This window comes from Montipora capricornis, chromosome 10 (assembly GCF_036669925.1).
Source record: "Montipora capricornis isolate CH-2021 chromosome 10, ASM3666992v2, whole genome shotgun sequence".
NCBI lineage: Eukaryota > Metazoa > Cnidaria > Anthozoa > Scleractinia > Acroporidae > Montipora > Montipora capricornis.
The window spans coordinates 24,331,894-24,346,738 of NC_090892.1; the positions used below are offsets into that span (position 1 = coordinate 24,331,894).

Below are 14,845 nucleotides of genomic sequence, written 5' to 3' on the forward strand. Positions count from 1 at the left end.
CATAGCTGAAGCGGTGACAGTAGAAGAGTTCAGTCTAAAACCAAACTGTTTTTGAGAAAGCAGGTTATTATCATGAAGATATGAGTATAGTTGCATATGTACAGCTTTCTCTAGTAGTTTACTAATAGTAGGTAGTACCGATATCGGTCTGTAATTAGAAGGATCTTGTTTATTCCCTTTTTTAAAAAGAGGAGATCTCTTTGCCAGTTTTCATGTGGACGGAAAGCAACCAGTATTTATGGAGATGTTAAATAACGATGTAAGACTTGATGCAACAATATCAGCAGCATCCTTTAACAACCAAGAGCTCACTTTATCCAAACCAACTGCCTTGCTAGGTTTAAGTTCATTTATCATCTTTATAACAGACTCGCAACTGATCGAGCTTGAGGCTTGAGGCTTGATTTACACGGTTAGTTGTCAGAGTGTTCCTCATTGTAAATTTCTCAGCAAGTTTTACGCCAATAGTTGCAAAGAATTTGTTAAATATTGAAGACATTGATGTGGGGTTGGTGTGTGTAATCCCATCTGATACTAAACTAGTTACGTTATCTCTGCGTCGATTGCTTCCAGGTATTGCTTCTTTGACGGATTTCCATAAATCACTAGGATTGTTTCGAGAGTCTTTAATAAGGTTGCAGTAGTACTCCGACTTCGACTTTTTGATTTCATGTGTGACCTTATTTCTGAAGGCACGGTATTGTTCCCAATGAAAATTAGTTTTGCTACCTTTTGCCTTTTTTGGATGGTAATTACAATCTCTCATCAAGGTTGCGATTTCAGAAGTCATCCAGGGAGTCAGAGTTCCTCTAACTTTACGTGTTTTATTTGGCGCATGATCCTCCGCAACTTGTAGAAATAATTTGTTCCAAGTTTGCACCCAGCCTTCTAAATCTTCAGGATTATTAAGAACGTGCCATGGGACATTTATGAGATCTTGTCTGAAGGATGATTTGTTGTACGACTTAAAACTTCGATATTCAAGCGTTTTTGGCGGAACCTTCATAAGACCACTTTTGAACACACAATACACCATTGAGTGATCACTGATACCAAGTCCTTTACTCCAAAATCAACAATTTTGTGGACATATTAATATTCAGTGAATATTAAATCAATTTGACTGTCAGAATGTTCAGCGATACGTGTTGGAAAGTCAATTATTTGTTTAATGTCGTGAAGGTCTACTATTCACTTGAGTTTTCGTTTATCTGACTGATTAGCATTTCTTGTCTTTTTAGTTGAATAATCGATGTTGAAGTTACCAAGTATAATTTTGTCAAAATGGGATTCAATTCCGGCCAAAGAATTATTAAAATCTTCAAGAAATTTGTCCACTTGTTGATTTGGGGGTCGATAGATACATCCAATAATTAAAGGCTTGCAGCGAGTTTGATTCACTTGTATCCAAATTGCCTCCTTGTTATTATGAAGGTCATTTCTCTCGGTGAATACCAAACCTTCACGAATATAAATTATCACACCACCACCAGTCCTTTCGCTACGGTCACGTCAAATGATAGAATACCCTGGCAACTCTACAGTACTGTGCAAAAAGAATGCAAGCGAATTTCGCGCTTTTCGCTACTTTTCGACGAAATATAACGAAATTTCGGGCGAAACGAAAAGTCATTCGAATTTTCGAAAAGCCTAGTGTTTCAATCAAAACGAAAATTCGCAACGGCCGTGCGAATATTCAAGCGAAATTTCGTCGTGGCATAGCGAAATAGTGAAAGTTCGCAGCGAGTATGTCCTCCTTCTCGCTTGTCTCTCCAATCCGTCTTCCTCTCGTGTGGCTTCGATGACAGTAAAATTATTTAAGTGGGCAGATTAGTCATGGTAAAGGAAGCATTCAGTCAATGCATGACATCTGGATTGCTTCTAAGAATTATGTCACGAAAGTGTCGATTGCCCATGTGTTTTCGAGTTCTGAGTAACCAATATGTCATGAGAAGTGTCTATTGCCAAATAACTCGAGTTTGGATCATCGCATAGCCCTAAAACTTTGACACGCTCATGATTTATTACCCTCCTACAACATCTCAATTTCTTGACTTAATTTATTGAATGGTAAGCGATTTTATTTTTTCTTTGCGTGGTACTTGCGTGACGTGAAAACCAAGAAGAATTGCTATTGTAGGTTTGGTATGTTAAATTGTCTATGGCTGTATTCTTGGAGTCTCAAGATTGATGCATTGGGCGTACCAAAAATCTTATGTCTTTTTATTGACAAAGTATCCATTGAATAAAGGAAACGAAATCGCTTGTAATGCTTGTCTACACTCAAGGTTGAGAGAAGAAATACAGTTGTTGATTCCATTCATTCATTAAAATGCGAAACACTAACCAAGACTTTACAAAATTTCGTTTTAGGCCGCGGCTACACGTGCAATTTTTTGCTCGCGACGGTCATGCGATTTGCTTCAAATTTTGTCGTGTCACCAGCGTGCGGTGAAAATCGCAAGTGTAGCCACCCTTGAACTGCCAACGCGACAACTGAAAAAATCACAACAAATTCAACTAAATCAATTTCTCGTGATTTTTTTCAACGGTGTTTTCTGCTGTCGCATTGCCAGTTTAAGAGTGGCTACAATTGCGATTTTCATCGCGCGCTAGCAACGTGACCAAATTGGAAAAAATGGCATCACCGGCGAGAGCAGAAATCGCTGGTGTGGCCGCGGCTTTAGGATTACGGTATTTTGATTAAAGGCGCTGGTACACTGTGAAATGTTAAGTTCTTCAATTTTCGTTTCAGTGTGTACGAACTCCAACCGAAATTTCGTTGTAGGTTTGCGAATTTTCGTTTCAGTACGTACGAACTCCAACCGAAATTTTGTTGTTAGATTTGCGAATTTTCGTTTCAGTACGTACAAACTCCAACCGAAATTTCGTTGTTAGATTTGCGAATTTTCGTTTCAGTACGTACGAACTCCAAACGAAATTTCGTTGTTAGATTTGCGAATTTTCGAAAAATCACACCTTTCCCACCGAAATTTCGGCGAAATTTCGAGAACAATAACCGAAATTCGACGAAATTCGTTTGCATTCTTTTTGCACAGTACTGTATTTCACTGTTAGCTATGCCTTTATTTAGCCAGGTTTCAGATAAGGTTACAACATCTGCGCCATTGCGTTCACACGATCTTAATTGATCCATCTTTCCGAGAAGGCTTCGAACATTCAAATGAACAACCGAAAGCCCTCTAGCTTTGAAATTAAGAGTTGGGACGTCAAAAACATTGCCAGGACCAGGATGAGGATTTATAACACCAGCCAATAAAATAAACGATAGAACCAGCAGAGATGACTCTGTCAAATTGAGCAGCTTTGATACTTTGCATGTCGAAGGCAACTTGTCAACTTTTGAGTATCCATGCCTTGGGCCAGAGTTTCGACTGTACGTCGGCTTCACATTCAAATTCGAACCAACAAGTATGTGACCGAGATGGTTATCAGCTTGAATATGTGGTTTGAGCTGAGTCATGAGCAAATAAATGATCAGAGGAATCATAATTTTACGAGAGCAGAACAGGACGCTGCCGACCACCATTATGCCACATGTGCGAGTGTTCAGTTTATAAGATTGAAATTCTCCTTTGCTTCTGAGCGACTTTCGAAAGCACTTCAATAATCCGACATTACTACTACTACTACAGGTAAAACACCCAAGAAAATTCAGATCCAAATTCTTATTGCCACGGTTTATATGATATGCCTGCTTTGTTACGTTTTTATCTCAAATACAAATAAATCACCAATGTGAACTAAATGACAGTCTGTGTTTCCGAGACGATCAATGTTGCTGTCAACCGGTTTGGGGTTGTCTTCTCTGTGATCGTTTTGACTAACTCTTCACGGCTCAAATCAGATTGACGCATAGAAACACGAACGAAGTAACCCTCATTTGCTTTGATGTTCCTTTGTCAGAGACCTTTTGATGAGATTTTTCTACGATTTGAAAAAAAATGGAAAGCTTACCCCCTCCAGATAAAAAGAAACGCACAGAAACCAACAAACGTGCAAATGAACAGCGAGATCCAGCGGAACGAAGCCCACATTTTAGTCTGACAATTGAAGTAAAAAAGGAACAGCAAAATCGTTAGGAAGCCATCAAACACTGAATAAACAATGCTAAGTGAGCTCTTGGTGTACACAGAAACACCTCTTTCACGCAGAATGCTGATTTAATGGAAAGACTTCTTTCGTATTTTGAAATGATTCGTCCATCAGCTGTCGACTAATGTACTGAAAAGGCCAACAACGGCTCCCTCTAAACCATCACCGAGTTCTGGTGAGGTGCCCGTCCAACAACAAACTCGAAAAAGACAGATATATGTGGAGTCTATGGTTGATGATGGATGCTATGTGTGCACGAAATCATCTTTGCAAGCACTTTGTAAGTACTTTACCACAAATCCTTTGTGGGAATTTTGTGGCAAAGATTACAAATGGTGTTCAGCTACTTTTTCAAGTCAAGGTCATGTTTGTAAAATTGAAGTTCCCTGCGTGTGGAACGACTCGATTACTTGGCTAAGTTCTTACGTTCTGGCACACCCTGCAAAGTACTATGCCAATGTTAGGTGAGTACAATATGTACATGACCTATTTTGCAAGTAAGCATATTTGATGAAAAATATTCCTGGAAATTATATTATAAGTATTATAAGCTTACAAGTATATTCTCCTCGATCCTTTTTATGGCTTTTCATTTTTTTTTACATGTCGTTGCCGGACTACATGTAGCTAGTGTGCACCATCCTGTTCTCTCATGTTTTATCTCTTGTAATAAATCTGTTTGCTCATTTGAGTAATACACTGATTTTAAAAATCCTCTTTGTAGAATAGTTCATGCTTTCACATGTACTGGACTCACTGAAACTCAGTATCATGGTTTTGGTGAAGCTGCCAGCATTGGTTGTGTGATGGACAAAACAATAGACACAAGTATGTGACCTTTAACTTATACATTATAGTACATTATTTCACTCTTTCTATGATGTGATGTTTCCTGAAATTTCACAGCAGTGTGGTGTGGTCTGTAGTAAACTAGCATGTGCCCCAATCTGTTGGGGTATCATTTGAAGCTACCAGTTACATTTTGGCTTATCGAGCTGTATCCTTTTGCTTGGCAGTATGTAAAGACCAAGGATTTCGATATGTGTCTGTAGTTCAGGAACTGTGCAACAAGACCATGACTGATGCAAGGGCAGAAGTTCAAGCTAAACAAGACTATATTACAAGCGGGGATGTAAGTTGACATACAACCGGCTAGGTGTTAGCTGTGTCTGTTTAGTGTTTGTTGCAATTAATATTTGCATTGGGAAAAATTGAAAATAATACCTTACACAGTGCAAAGTCATTTCTTACCTTCACTTGTTACCTTAACTTTTTTTCAATACTTTTCTTTATTTCCATTCATTTTTTACTCCAATGCATATTACAGTCTATAATAACAGATGCCAGACATGACTCAAGTAGATCAGCCATGCATTCTACAGTTACAGCTATTTCTATGAGGTACATGTACGAAATTCCAGCCTATGTCGAATGCTAAGACCCATGAAGTTGGTAACTCTTGTGTGACTTTTCTCAAAGGGTGTTTCCACTTTAATCATCTTATAACAATAACTTTATTTATATAGCGCTCATATCCATGTATCGCTGTCCATGGCGCTTTACAATTTACAATTTACAATTTACAGTAATTTACAATAAAAACGATTTAAAAGCACTAAATTCTATGGAATTTTATTATACAATAAATATTGTTAATTCTACAAACGATCTATAAAATATTCTTATTATTTCAAACAACAATTATTGAAATGATAATGATAAAATCAAATGATGAAAGAAATATCAAACCAGGCGATAAAAAATGAAAATGATTAAAAAGAAACAAATAACTAATTAAATTTCTTATTATCAAGAAATAATGTAAAAAGAAACGTTTTGAGTCTGCTCTTAAAACTAGCAACTGAGGAGCAAGAACGAATATTCAAAGGTAACCTATTCCAAAGTCTCGGAGCAGCGAAAGAAAAGGACCGAAAACCATAAGTGGTGAGCTTAGCTCTAGGTTCAACAAGAAGTTTATTTGTAACAGAGCGAAGAGAGTAGCAAGAGGAACGATAAGAAAAAAGATCAGACAGATAGCAAGGAGCCAGACCATTTAAGGCCTTATAAGTGAGCAGAAGCAACTTGAAGATAACCCTATAGTATACAGGAAGCCAATGAAGATCAATCAACACAGGGGTGATGTGATCAAACTTCCCTGTAAACGTAACAACACGAGCAGCAGAATTCTGAACGTGCTGTAGCCTGTCATCAAGATATTTAGGGAGCCCATAAAGAAGAGCATTACAGTAATCGAGTCTGGAAGAAATGAAAGCGTGAACAATAGTGTGAGCAGCATTAGTAGTAAGATATTTTCTAATAGAAGACAGATTTCTTAAGTGAAAGTAAGACGACTTGCAAATCTTGCTGACTTAAAGTTCCCCAGTCATGCATTCATCGAAAACTATTCCCAAATTAACAGCAGAAGTACAAGGGACAATAGTTTCACCACAAACTACGATCTCATCTAATGGAGGGCGACTAAGAAACCTAGAGTGGATGCACATCAGCTCTGTCTTATCATGATTTAGCTTCAAACCATTAGCAAGCATCCAAGATGAACTGTCAGTGAGACATTGCTCCAAAGACTGTCTCGATTGTGCAAGCTGTTGGTTACCCTTAAATGACAAATACAACTGAGAATCATCAGCGTAAAAATGATAACTAACATTATGACGCTTAACAACGTCAGCTAATGGAGAAGTATAGAGCAAGTAAAGAAGAGGCCCTAGTACTGAGCCCTGTGGCACTCCAACATCAAGGTTGACAAGGCACGAGGAAGACTCATTGATACCAACGAATTGCTTCCTATTCGTGAGGTACGAACTAAAACAACATCCCTGACACCAAAACGATTAGCAAGTCTATCAAGCAAGATATCAAGAACAACTGTATCAAACGCAGCTGACATATCAAGGAAAATCAGAATGACACAGTTGCCAGCATCAACAGATTGAAGGATGTCGTTGTGGATACGTACCAAAGCCGTTTCAGTGCTGTGCATAGCTTTATACGCCGACTGAAACAAATCATGAAGATCATGTTCAGCAAGATAACAATTAAGCTGATATGCAACAGCCTTTTCAATCAGTTTAGATAAAAACTGAAGATTTGAAACAGGACGGAAATTTGAAAAAACTTCATGATCAGCATTAGCTTTTTTAAGAATAGGAGTGAGTTTGGCCACTTTAAGAGAATCAGGAAACACACCTTTAGACAGAGAAAGGTTGATAATTCTCACCAAAGTAGGTAAAAAAGAATCCAGACACTTTAACAAAAGAGAGGCAGGAATTGGATCAAGACTACACGATTTTACGGACGACCCTATTAGGCGTGAAACATCATCTTCGCTCACTGCCTTAAAACAACAAGTCACTGCCTTAAAACAACAAGTCATCTATGTGTTTTTTTGGCTCTCAGCAACAAAATTCTGCAATTGGAGCCACGCAGATGAAATGAGTGCTCCTAGTAGAGACGTACCAATGACAAAACAGCTGGTAACAAACCTCACAGAAACTGAAGGTGCCTAATTGTGTTGTAGCTTCTGTGTGTTTTACAGACATCCGTGCATTTCTTGTTGCCTATTGCCTATATTCACTAAATGGAAATATCCTTCCTTGGCACCTACAGGTTCTAGTAACTCTGTAACTCTGTTTCGCCATTTTAGCTGTTATGTCGTAGAATTTCTGTCTTGGTAACCAAGGACTAGTGTAAGGCAAAAACCATGATATATAAGACATACCCTTGCTTGTAGGATACAATATAACAAAGGTGGCCCATGACTGTGTCAGAACATTGAAAAAGTGGTTTGAGCAAAGAGGCATCAAGAATTCATTTGACACCGGGCATGGTAAGTAGGTATAACAGTTAATATGTCAGTGACTGTGTGGTACCCTTCACTTCGCCTGAGCAGCACTCGAAATATGTTCAGCCTTTCCACTTCAAAAACTCTATCTTGCTGCAGATACTAAAGGAGTGACACGTTACATGAAAAAAGTCTGCAGTGGTGCTCATGGTTTTCTGAATTAGCGGATAAAGGTACAGGGATGTTTCATTTTTGCAATTTCTGTTTTTGTTGCTGGTTTTTTTTATCTCCAGTTGAAATTTTTGTGATGTTGTTTACATAGCCAAAGCCACCAAAACACATTTCTACTGGGCAATGAGGAACAATGATGGGACTGATGCTGGGTTTCAGCAGTACCTACTCAACATTGTGGACCATTACCAGGTTTGTAGAGGTGCTTCATTGTAAACCAATGTATGATACAACAAACCTATACCATACTTCGCATGAAATTTATGACTGGCCATGTTTAAAGGGTATGATAGCCCATAGTTTTGTTGGACACATGAGAAATTGGGAGTTTTAGTAGTAGTAGTTGCGTAGCAGTTTGATGCTGCCCCACAGCTCATCACTTCGCCCAGGGATTCTTATATACGTATTGTGTTATTAGGAATCAATCCAACAAAATGCTGGGTGTAAATTACTGCATTTGTAGCATTATAGCAGGACAGATGTTGAGGAAATCTAATTTTTGGCAGAAAATGTTACCGTAATTAGGGTAAGCATGATCTGTGCGATAAAGATTCCAGATGTCAACACCCTGGCGATGTGTGCAGCAAAAAGCCCATCACCGCACCACAAGCAAAAGAAGCCTACATGAAAGCTATAACAAAGACCACCATCTACAAGAACCCTTCTGATTATCTTCTGGTTAGTGGGCATGGACAAAAGCAAATGACATTTTAAACTTGACCACACGTACCCTTGTGTATATTGTTGCGTAGAACAAATTAATAAGACAAGGAATATTTACTTGCCAAACACATTGTGAAAAGTATACGTTGACCCTTTACTTTCTACAGTGCCGTGACTTCTTTTACATTGAGACCTTCCATGTGGTGGTCCTTAAATATGCCCCGAAGAGGATCAGTTTTGGTGACAATAGATATGCGATGAGGGTCCATCTGGCCATTTTGGATTGGGTAAGTTGCTATCAGTACAGTATTGTGAAAAAGTAATGAGAGCGAAATGCGCGAATTTCGTTCTTTGTCCCTGCGAACTTTCGACGAAATTTCGCTCGAAAATTCGAGCGTCGTTTCGCGATGTTTCTAGCGTAATTTCGCTAAAACAAAGAGAGAAAATTCGCCGCATTTTCGAGCCCAGCGCGAAAATTCGCTCTAAAAACAAAGAGAGAAAATTCGCCGCATTTTCGAGACCAGCGCGAAAAACCAAAAGCGTAATTTCGCTTGTTGTACGCAAAATTTCGTAGTGTGGTTTGTAAAGATCGATCACATATCGATCGGCTATTCAGGTTTGTAAACAACTGCAGTCACTTTGACAGCACTTTGATGATCAGTACATGTATTTTGGAAATAGTTCAGTAGTTGTGTCCGTTTCAATTCTCTACAAAATTCGCCCTTTGTAATGTGTTTTTATTCATCTTTCTCGGCAGAGAAGACTCGACAAAACATATGCAATTTCAATCCTTTGGTTGTGAGGACAAACTGTTGTCAACAATGCAAAGCCTGTAAATATAGAAGAGCCGGCGAGTGTTATCTTGTAGTGTCACAGCGCCAAAAATGGTTCCCGGGTCTACATTTGTATTACACCAGAAGTGTCTATTGACATGATGTCTTATATACATATATATGAAGAGCTTACTTACCAATTTTCAGGATAACTTTCAACCTTTTGGCAGGCGCCGGGCAAGTCACCGCAGTGAAAAAAACATCAATGATTCCATTTAATTTCCATTCGATGAGAAACTTTGAATTCAGCGGTAAAAGACTTTTACATAGCTTAAAAGCCTTGCGTGATCGCAGCTTCTTTGTTATTTTTTTGACCAGGGAAGAGCACTGTACGTATATGATGCCTTTCGACTTTCATTCTACACATGTGCGAGTTGTCAAGTTTTTGTCACGACAGCAACAGGCCAGAGTGTATTAAAACGAGCTGTGATTAGATGGATTGCCCGAGAAGTTTCCTCGGTTCGCTTCTACCAACACTCCTGGCATCCAGACAGAATGGCCCCTACTAGAGTGCTGAGACCAAAGACATTCCAGTTCAGACAGGACATATGGAATGAGGTGTTCAAGAGGAATAAAATAGATGTCAACCATTGCAAGTTTGATCTTTTTGCTATGGTGATGATAATAGCGGAGGTATAGGACTGTTTTTGGAATAACACGAGGTTAGGTACCAACCCCTTGGGAGTGCCAGAATTCAGTTTATTTCCTAACCTCTGCATTGCATCTATTTTATATTTTTGGTAAACAGAAATAATCAGCTCCACTCTGGAAACAAGCATACCACCAAACATAAAGTTTGTACTGGATATTTTTATTTCACTTAATGTTCAGTGACAACTTATTATCAGGAATGATGTTGTAACAAGAAATGCAAACTCCAAAAAAGTCCGAAACGAACAATAAGTAAAACAATTCTGAAAATATAAAAACTATATAAAAAATAGTCACATTGACATCAGGTCTGAGGTACAATAGTAGTACTTTGAAATGCAGGTCTCTTTTTACATTTTGTAGTTACACATATACCTATCTATTGTATTCAGCACAATAATTGAATTTACATGTATTGCTAAGAAAATGTGGTAACCCATCGATGTGAGAAAATTTAGTTTTATAGCCATGACGTCATAAACGTCCGTACATACAATCTCAGCTTGACACATGTTGCTGCTGTATTTTCCCCAGATTCGTTTTCTTCAGAAACTGTCAAAGAAAGAAAGTATATTGATGCATGACTACATTACCATAAGAGCTACTACAAGACATCACTAGAGAACGTTGCAAATGGCGGGTAACAGAAGTCTAGAATTCTGACGGTGCGTAGCTATAAGAACTTTAATGAGAAGAATTTTAAAGAAGATCTGCAAAGGGCCCCTTGGCATGTGGGTGACAGTTTCGAATCTGTTAATGACCAATACGAGTATTGGGAAGCACCGCTAAATAAGATTGTTGATGATCATCTACCTACCAGGGACATAATAGTGAGGGCACATACAGTACTGTGCAAAAGTAATGAGAGCGAATTTCGACGATATTCGTGCTTTCTTCTCATCGAAATTTGACATGTGAAATCTCATGGAAGTCGGCGAAATTGCGTAAGATAGAACGAAAATTCGAAGAAGGGAAATATCAACGAAATTTCGCAAAAACTGACGACGCGAATTTTCAAACAAGCGAAATATCAGTGAAAATTCGTGCTCACTGGAACGAAACAGCAGGGAAATTTCACAAAACCGCTACACTCGCAGTGAGTTTTGGACAGAGTGTTCCAATACAAGAGAAAATATACTGAAGAACTGAAGAACTCGGTCCTACAGTGAGGTGCTAGATCTTTGTTACTTTGTCAATTAATTTTCATTGCCCACGAAAACATAAACATTACACACAATAATACCACTGATCCTGGTAACCCAAATTCCCGTGTGTATGTTTGTGACAAGCTTAATTAATGCCCTGGCCTGGGCAAAGGAACCAAGAGTAGTTTTGCGTAATTTCTTAGCACATTCAAAACTTGTTGAAATGCCCTTCCTTTGCTAAATCTTCCAAATACACTGTAAAAGATTAATAAAACTGTAAACAACCACGCATCAAACCCAGGCCTTCTCTGTTCTCAGATGAAAAGAATCTATGACTTGATAAAGGCCTTTGCTGCTTCATTCAACTTCCTTGGCCGTCCTGATCTCGCAAGATTCTCTGTAGATCCAGTAAGCCTGATCTTTCCAACAATTCTAGCAACACTTGGATAACTTACTGGTAAGCTTTCAGTCTTCAATTCCTTGAATATCGCTACAGGATGAAGACCTTGCCCAAGAAGAGATTCAATTCGCTTTTGAGTATAAGTCGTCACTTTTGGCATGATTGCTCATGAAAGAATAATAATCTCACATGAAAGTGATTTTTATGTGTATCAATAAGTACCGGCTCCAATTGTTATTATAATTAGAAAACATGTGCTAATTTGAAATCAAATCTTCAGCTGATTGGCACATGCCTTTTATTGGAAGATCATAATAACTCCCAGTTCCATTTCTCGCGGCATGACTATTCCAGGGGTGGTGGGTACTATAACTGAAACAAGGTTCCAAACCCTTACAAAAATGTTAACCTTAGGCCTAAACACTATCCTTTAGATAATGACTGGTACTATGGCCAGCTGTTGTACCGTCCACCCCGGAATAGTCATGCCACATTTGTTGTTGAGAGATTTTAGTACTACTATCTTCAGAATTTTGGCATGCATTTTGAGTTGCGTAACTGATTTAATTCAATGTTTCCTTAGGTAAAGCGTGTAGAATATCCTAAAAAGAAGACAGGTGTGTAAAGATTTCCCATTTTCACCTTGATGAACTGTGATGAAATGTATTTTCATTCAGAGGAGCTGAACTGTAAGTGATAGCGACAAAGAATGTAAATATTTTCCTGTTGGCATGAAATGCACGGGTGCCGCTATGGCATTGAATTAGTCTATTGTTATTTAGATATATAAGGTTTGTCGGGATGTAATGTATTCATCTCAGCTCTCGAACTTTCAAATTTTATCTGTTATTATGCCGAGGAGTTATGTTCTGGCTTTTCTTCGCTGAAGAGAGAATTAGCAGACGAAAACAACTTGGGGATCAAGAAGTTAAAGTCAGCAGCTTCATCGGCGCCTAAATTTAAGTAGAAAGGGAACGAAAAGCAGTTCGAAGTTAATTCACAAGTGCTTGATCACGTTCAGTCGGCCTCCTCGTTCCTTGCAGCTACACCGCCTCAGGTGGATAAAGCCCTCGAAGAATTAAAAGAAGGTCAGAAGAAGCTTGCCCACAGGAACAGGCGCATCCTTATTGCGGATTCTGCCGAAGAAGGTTGGGAAGTAGTTAACGAATATCAACACAGAGATCTTGCCGACAAAAGAATAAGGCAGGCTGAGGCAAGAGCCTCTCAGAAACGAAGGCACGCTCAATCCCAAAAGAGAAGACCCAATTTCTCTCAAGGATCGTCATTTCCACAGTTTTCCGGTGCTCCGCGAGCCAGTTCTCCCGTCCCTCTTCTGCAACCCTCAGTTTTTCCTATAGCATTACAGAATCCGTACACTGGCAGCTGGACCAAAGCATCTCTTGGCTTGCGAGGAAGTTCCTGCTTCGTGTGTGGAAAGTTTGGTCATTTTCGCAGTCAGTGCCCCGTCCTGAACTACCAGTCTTCAGCACATCAGCCTAACAAGCGCATGTGATGGCCTGTGACCCCTCCCAATCCCGACAGAACAGAGATAAGTCATCAAATTATTTTTCCGAACATTACAATTTAGACTTTTACGAATATGAACAGGGTGTTAGTTGTGTTGTAATATTCTTGTTCCAGATAGATTGAGGAACCATATACAGCTTTGGCATTCGATTGGTTCTAGTCAGTTTATTTTAGATGTTATCATTCTACGCCTCCGCCTATTTTTTCAAGGAACAAGAACTCTGCCCTAGCTCATCTGAGCTTTGTTGAGGAGGCTATATCTGAGTTGCCTCTTACTTATCGGGTTTTCGAAACGGACATTATTCCTCGTAATGTTAATCCCTGTCCGTTTCTGTCCAGTCCTCAGGGAAGAAGCGTTTGATTTTGGATCTCAGATTCATTAATAAGCATTTATGGAAACAGAGTATTGAGTTTGAAGATCTTAGGGTTGCTCTGAATCATTTAGAAAAGGGTCATTTCATGTTTTCCTTTGACATTAAGAGTGGGTATCATCATGTCCCAATTTTTTCTCCTCACCAGTCCTTCCTGGGGTTCTCCTGGTTTTAGAAGGGTAAGACTAGCTACTTTTGTTTCCGGATCCTTCCCTTTGGGCTCTCCTCAGCCCCTTACATTTTCACCAAGCTTTTCAGGCCTCTTGTCGCCTCTTGGAGGCAGCAAGGCATCCATATTTTAGTTTACCTCGACGACGGTTTTGGGGTAGCCCCTTCGTTTTGGGCTGCCTTGGATCATAGCACTAAGGTAAAGTCAGACCTGGTGCACTCTGGATTTGTTTCTAATTCGGTAAAATCTATTTGGGTCCCCACTCTTCTTATTGATTGGCTGGGTTTCACCATCGATCTCTTCCAGGGTTTGCTCTTTATCCCAGGGAAGAAAATCAAGCGTGTTTTGTCAACATTAATTATATTTTGGAAGCTACTTGTTCCTCTGCTTGGGAACTCTCTGCCGTTGCAGGCAGGATCAATTCTTTTAGCCTACAGTACTCGTCACAAACCGTTGAAACAGACACCGTTTCTCTCGAATTTTCTGGAAAAATCCTGAGATTTCTACCTCACACTGTTTTCCCAACTGAAATGTACCTTCTCCCTCCCCAATGTTGAGTTTTTAAGCACTGAGACCACTGTGATACCCAAATCAAGATTGGGGAAGGGGAAACAGCCACAAGTGTTTCAAGATTTTTGACGAGTATTGTCTTTGCGTCTGAAGGGCATGGACGGGTAACGTAAACGTTGGAAGAGTAATTATTGTTGCCTGCTGTGTTTACGTGTGGAGTGTTCTTGTCCTGACTGTTCTAGATATGAAGCAGAAGTTATAAAGAAGCTATGCAGACTTTTGCATATAGCGATTTTAAGGTACTTTTGTGGTAAAACAGTTTTGTGGATTGGCTCTGCCTATTAGCATATTGCGATGGTGTTTAAAGGTATAATCGATAGCGTGACTTATGCACGTGCGTATTATCTATGTCGGGTTAAAGGCCTAT

The 14,845-nt window shown here is 39.2% G+C and overlaps 1 pseudogene; it reads left to right on the plus strand.

Moving 5' to 3' along the window:
• Window positions 1-3,965: 3,965 nt before the first annotated feature.
• LOC138020485 (uncharacterized) lies at window positions 3,966-13,354 on the plus strand (annotated as a pseudogene).
• Window positions 13,355-14,845: the final 1,491 nt, after the last annotated feature.